The sequence below is a fragment of the Erinaceus europaeus genome, chromosome 12 (assembly GCF_950295315.1).
Source record: "Erinaceus europaeus chromosome 12, mEriEur2.1, whole genome shotgun sequence".
In the NCBI taxonomy this organism is placed as follows: domain Eukaryota; kingdom Metazoa; phylum Chordata; class Mammalia; order Eulipotyphla; family Erinaceidae; genus Erinaceus; species Erinaceus europaeus.
The window spans coordinates 70,393,522-70,399,286 of NC_080173.1; the positions used below are offsets into that span (position 1 = coordinate 70,393,522).

Consider the following 5,765-nt stretch of genomic DNA (forward strand, 5'->3'; position numbering starts at 1 on the left):
TTAAAATGATTGCTGAGTTCTTGAATCTTAATGTTAGTTTCTTGAATTGATTTCATAGTGAGTTTTCTGAGCTCTATTATCTGTCATTTTTTCTAGATCTGTGTCAGGTTATTTGGGGTTTTTCTATCACTGCTATCTGTGTATTTCTGTTTCCTCATTTAGTGTGGCTTTTGTTGTTGTTCCAGCAGGAGGCACTATTTGTATATCTTGGTGGGGGAGGGGAGATTTTATCCTGAGCCACCCAGCTGCTTCTGTGACCTTGATGTCAGTATAGGGTCTCCCTTCTGTTGTTCCAGTCTCTGTGGGGCAACAGCAATGGAGACTCATTAAGTCACAGTTGTAAATTAGGGAGATTTAAATTTTTTTTTTTCTTTCTTTTTGTTGCTAAAACTTGAACACAGAAGTGGTGTGTCTCAGCGGTGATGTAATTTGGTGCCTGCAGTCTCTGAGCATGGGAATCACTCACCCTCTTTCTGTCCAACAGCCACATGTGTCTGTACTCACCTGTGGCTTAGGTGATTTTCTTTTTTTCTTTTTCTCCTTCTCTTTCTTTTTTAACAGTCTTTTCTTTAACTCGGACCTGTAAGTGGTGAGCCTCAGTTGCCAAACTCTTAGTCTGGTGCCAGCTGTCCTTGAGTATGGCCTTTTAGTTATGGGAATCTCTCCCTCACCCCTTTTCTGTCCATGAGCTTGAGGTATTTGTACTCACCTCTGGCTTGGTGAGTTTTTGAAGAGATCCTGGTCGTATTTTATTGAGTTTTCTGGTGATCTTCGTTGCTTTTCCTAGTTGAGCAGGGAGAACAAAACACGACTGCTGCTACTCCATAGCTACACTTCTGGAAGTCCTCCCAGTCTGCTTTTAATTTTTTTAAACAAATATATGTATGTATTTATATTAACACCATTCCCACCAACAAAGGTCTGTGCCCCCCCCCCCCCCCCCAGTTATAGCTGAGGCTCAGTGTTGGCATTACAAATCCGTTGCTTCTAGTGGCCATTCCCCCCTCCCCCATTTTATTGGATAGGACAGAGAAAAATTGAGAGGGCTGGGCGGAGGTAGAGAGAAAGAAAGCTAGACACCTGCAGACCTGCTTCACCACTTGTGAAGCAACCCCGTTGCAGGTGCAGAGCAGGGGACTCAAACTGGGATCCTTGAGCAGGTCCTTGTGCTTTGTACTATGTGTGCTTAACCTGCTTTGCTATTGCCGCCTGCCCCCATTTGCTGCTTAAATGCTTAATGTTTCCCAAATCTTTCCAAATTAATAACCACACTTCTGAACTATAATTTTTTATGATTATGTGATATTTCATTATATGACCATTCTGCATTTTTTTGAAGATAGAGATGGGGGTGGGGGTGGGGACGGGGAGACTGACCACAACACCAAAACTTCCTTCAGTTCAGTGAAGGCCAATTTCAAATCTGGGTTGCATACATGGCAGAGTAGCACACTATCCAAGTGAGCTATTTTGCCTCATTCTGCATTTTATTTAGTTAGGTCTACTTTTATTTTTTTCTGTTTATAAGTGAAACTTTTCTTCTTTAAAAGTCTATACTATGGGGCAGAAGGTAGATAGCATAATGGTTATGCAAAGAGACTCTCATGCCTGAGGCTCCAAAGCCCCAGGTTCAATCCCCTGCACCACCGTAAACCAGAACTGAGTAGTGCTCTGGTAAAAAAAAAAAAAAAAAAAAAAAAAGTCTATACTGCTAGGGGCTGGGTGGTAGTGTGCCCAGATCAGCGCACACATTACAGTGCACAAGGACTTGGGATCAAACCCTGGCCTCCATCTGCAAGGGGAACCTTCACGAGCAGTGAGAAGTGCTGTAGGTCTCTCTCTCCTCTCTTTGACTCTTCCTTCTCAGTTTCTCTCTGTCCTATCAAATAGATATAAAAAATAAGTAAATAATCTGTTTTAAAAAGTCTAGAAGTGGGAGTTGGGCAGTAGTGCAGCAGGTTAAGTGCACATGGCACAAAACACAAAGATTGGCATAAGGATCCCGGTTCAAGCCCCCAGCTTCCTACCTGCAGGGGAGTCACTTCACAGGTGGTGAAGCAGGTCTGTAGGTGTCTGTCTTTCTCTCCCTCTCTGTCTTCCCCTCCTCTTTCCATTTCTCTCTGTCCTATCAACAACGACAACAACAATAACAACAACAGTAATAACCACAACAATGATAAAAAACAAGGGCAACAAAAGGGAAAATAAATATCAAAAGAAACTTTAAAAAAGAAGTCTAGAAGTCTTGAGCCCTCAAGCAAGAGGTCCTGAGTTTTATCCAAGGTATCACATATGCCAGAGTGATCCTCTGGTTTTCTCTTTCTCGTATAAATAAGTAAATATTTTTTAAAAGTTCTCAATCACGTGCCTCGGGAGGTAGTGTAGTGGATAGAGCTCTGAATTTGCAGGCATAAGGTTTTGATTTTAATCCCTGATACTACATATACCACAGTGATGCTTTGGTTCGTCTTCTTTTTTTTTTTCTCTCTCTCTTTTTTGTGTTAAAAAAGTAGCACCCCTTTATCCATATTCTACAAGGTATGCTTTTTAAAATGGCATAAAATACATATTGTCAGACCCTTTCACTGTAAAATGTTTAAATTATAGGCTATTTCAGATATACTGAAAAAACCAATACAACAAATCTTTGTGTTCTCCATCTTGCTTTAATAGGTAATGACATTTTGTTATATTTGCTGCAGATATTCTTGAAACAAGTTAAAAAATACATATGTTGTTAAATTACCTTTGCCTACCCATTCCTCATTTTTTTTTTTTTTTTTTTTTGCCTCCATGGTTATTGCTGGGGCTTGGTGCCTGCACCACGAGAATCCACTGCTCCTGGGGGCAATTTTTTTTCCTTTTTGTTGCCCTTGTTGTTGTAGCCTTGTTATGGTTATTATTATTGTTGTTATTGATGTCGTTTGTTGTTGGATAGAAGAGAGAGATATGGAGAGAGGAGAGGAAGACAGAGAGGGTGAGAGAAAGAGAGACACCTGCAGACCTGCTTTACTGCCTGCAGGTGGGGAGCCGGGGGCTTGAACCGGGATCTTTACACCATTCCTTGCTTTGTGCCACGTGCGCTTAACCCACTGCGCTACTGCCCGACCCCCCCATTCCTCATTTTATGCATTTCTACCTTTCTTCCCTAGAAAGACTGTCTAGAAGTAGCCATTGCTTTTTGATACGTCATTCCCATGCACTTAAGCAAATTTTTTTATACATTGCCAGGAATGCCTTGACACATTATATTGTTGAGAAGTCTCCTTGTTTGACCTTTTTTTTTTTTTTTTTCTTGAGAGAGAAAGAGCTAGAGAGACCCAAACAGACAAAGGGTGGAGGAGACACCAAAGCACAGATCATCCATCTGTGGAGTCCCCTTGATATTGTCCAGGGTGCTCCTGTGTGAAGAAGGGGATAGAACTCAGGGCCTGTTCACATGAGGTAAGGTGTGTGCTCTACCTGCTGAGCCATCTCTCAGCTGCTACTTAAAAACATGTTTTAATATATATATATATATATATATATATATATATGCATATGCCAGTAACAATGTCAAATTAGTTTTTTGTTTTAAAAAGATATAAAAACACATGATTCCACTGATTTAATTTCCAATTAAAATAGTTTTGAAATTTATTCATTGATTTATTTTAGTTGTCTTTTTCCCCCTGAGTGGGGGTAGATAGCATAATGGTTATGCAAAGAGACTTTCATGCCTGAGGCTCCAAAGTCCCAGATCCAACACACCCTACCCCACCACCATGAACCAGAGCTGAGCAGTGCTCTGGTCAAAAAGCAAAATAAAAATAGCAGCAGCAGCAACAAACCCAAATAAAAACATTGGCCTTTAAAGGCTGTTTATAGAAGAGTAAGTTACAAATTATTATCTTTTAAAAACTAAACCTATATAATTGTCCTTTTTTTTTTCCCTCTAGAGTTTTCGAGTTTTAGCTGGGATACAGTGCACTACTAATCCAATGCTCCTGGAGGCCATTTTTCCCCCATTTTGTTGCCCTTGTGTTGTTATTGTTGCCATTGCTGCTGCTGTTGTTGTTGGATAGGACAGAGAGGGGGAGAGAAAGATAGACTCCTGAAGACCTGCTTCGCCGCTTGTGAAGCAACTGCCTGCAGGTGGGTATCCAGGGGCTCGAACTGGGATCCTTACTCAGGTCCTTATGCTTCGGGCTACGTGCACTTAACCCGCTGCCCAGCCCCCACAATTTGCCCTTTTAAGGTATATTCCCTCAAGTAGGCTCTGTAAGTGTACTGCAAGTAAACAATCATGTGTACCCAAGAGGTTACTATGTTTTCTTGGGGAGGTTGGACCAAAGCCAGAATGAGTTCCAATGTGTGAAAACCTTTAAAGTTCCAATGTGTGAAAGCTTTCATTTTTCTACAAAGGCTGCCACTGCCATTGGTGTCCGGATGCTTCCTCTTGCTGAGGCTGTCAGTTCTTCAGTCTCAGCATTTAATTTATGTATTACCCATTCCATTGCTTCTCAGTCTTTATTAGAATTTGAAGGTATCATACTTGCCATCAGCCCTTCCAGGGAGCTACTAAGACTAACTCCTTTTACTGTGATAGTAGCATTCTGAGTCAAAATGGTTTTTTCTGGGTCCTGAGGATGTGGTTTGTATATAAGTCTCTCATCTACCGAAGCCATATTTGTAAATGAAATATTAGTAGATTTAAATTCCATTGTTTTCTGTACTAGATCAGCTATAGGATGTTCTTGCACATATGTTTTGGTTCTTGCTGCACCAATAAGAGATTTTACAGTGGAAGGCAGTTCCCACTCTGTGCTGAGAAGTCAATGGCTATGCAGTTTTCCAGAGGGCTCTGTATGTCTGTCCAGTATATCACTTGGGTTCATAGGGTTTGGGTACTTCTGCTCTGCAGCTGTTGTAACAGTTTCCCATGCATGGGTGGTCAGAAATGGGCTGTGACGTCCAGATCTTCATGGTTCCGCTGGCCTGCATGGTGTCCCGGTGATGCTAGGGGACAAGGAAGCCACTCTTGCCACCGCCCCCTCCCCCAGTTATTTCTTCCTACAAAATATTTATTATTTTTCTTTATTTTGGACAGAGAAATTGAGAGGAAAGGGGAAGGTAGAGAGGCAAAGAGAGAAACATCTGCAGCACTACTTCACTGTTTGTGAAGCTTCTCCTCTGCATTTGGGGACCAGAGACTTAAACCTTGGTCCTTGCACATGGTAATGTGTGCACTCAACTGGGTGTGCTACCACCTACTCCCTTCCAGTTATTTCCATACTATGTTTTTATTCTTGTGGTTGTTTCTAATCTTGTCTAGTTTTACTTTTAATATATTTTACTTTTGTTGACGCTAGGGTTATTGCTGGAGCTCAATGCCTGCACCTTAACTTCACTCCACCCAGTGCCCATTAATTGTTTTTTTCCCCTTTTGATTGGGGGTGAGAGACAGACAGACAGACAGACAGACAGACAGACAGAAACACACACACACACACACACACACACACACACACACACACACACAAAGGGAGAGGAGAGAACCTGTCGCACTGCTCTGCTGTTCATGAAGCTTTTTTCCCTGAAGGTGAGGAGGACCAGGGGGCTTGGACCCGGGTCCTGACTCAATGCTATGTGTAGACTCCACAGGGTATACCACTACTTGGCTCCTAATTTTCTATAATTTTAAACACCACAACACAGAAATTGCATTTCTGTCTACATATCTTCTTGGCACATATGTGAACCATTTCCCCAGCTGCATGAATAGT

General features: G+C 41.8%; 1 pseudogene; it reads right to left on the reverse strand.

Moving 5' to 3' along the window:
- Nucleotides 1-4,388: 4,388 nt before the first annotated feature.
- LOC103108074 (PRELI domain containing protein 3B-like) lies at nt 4,389-4,965 on the reverse strand (annotated as a pseudogene).
- Nucleotides 4,966-5,765: the final 800 nt, after the last annotated feature.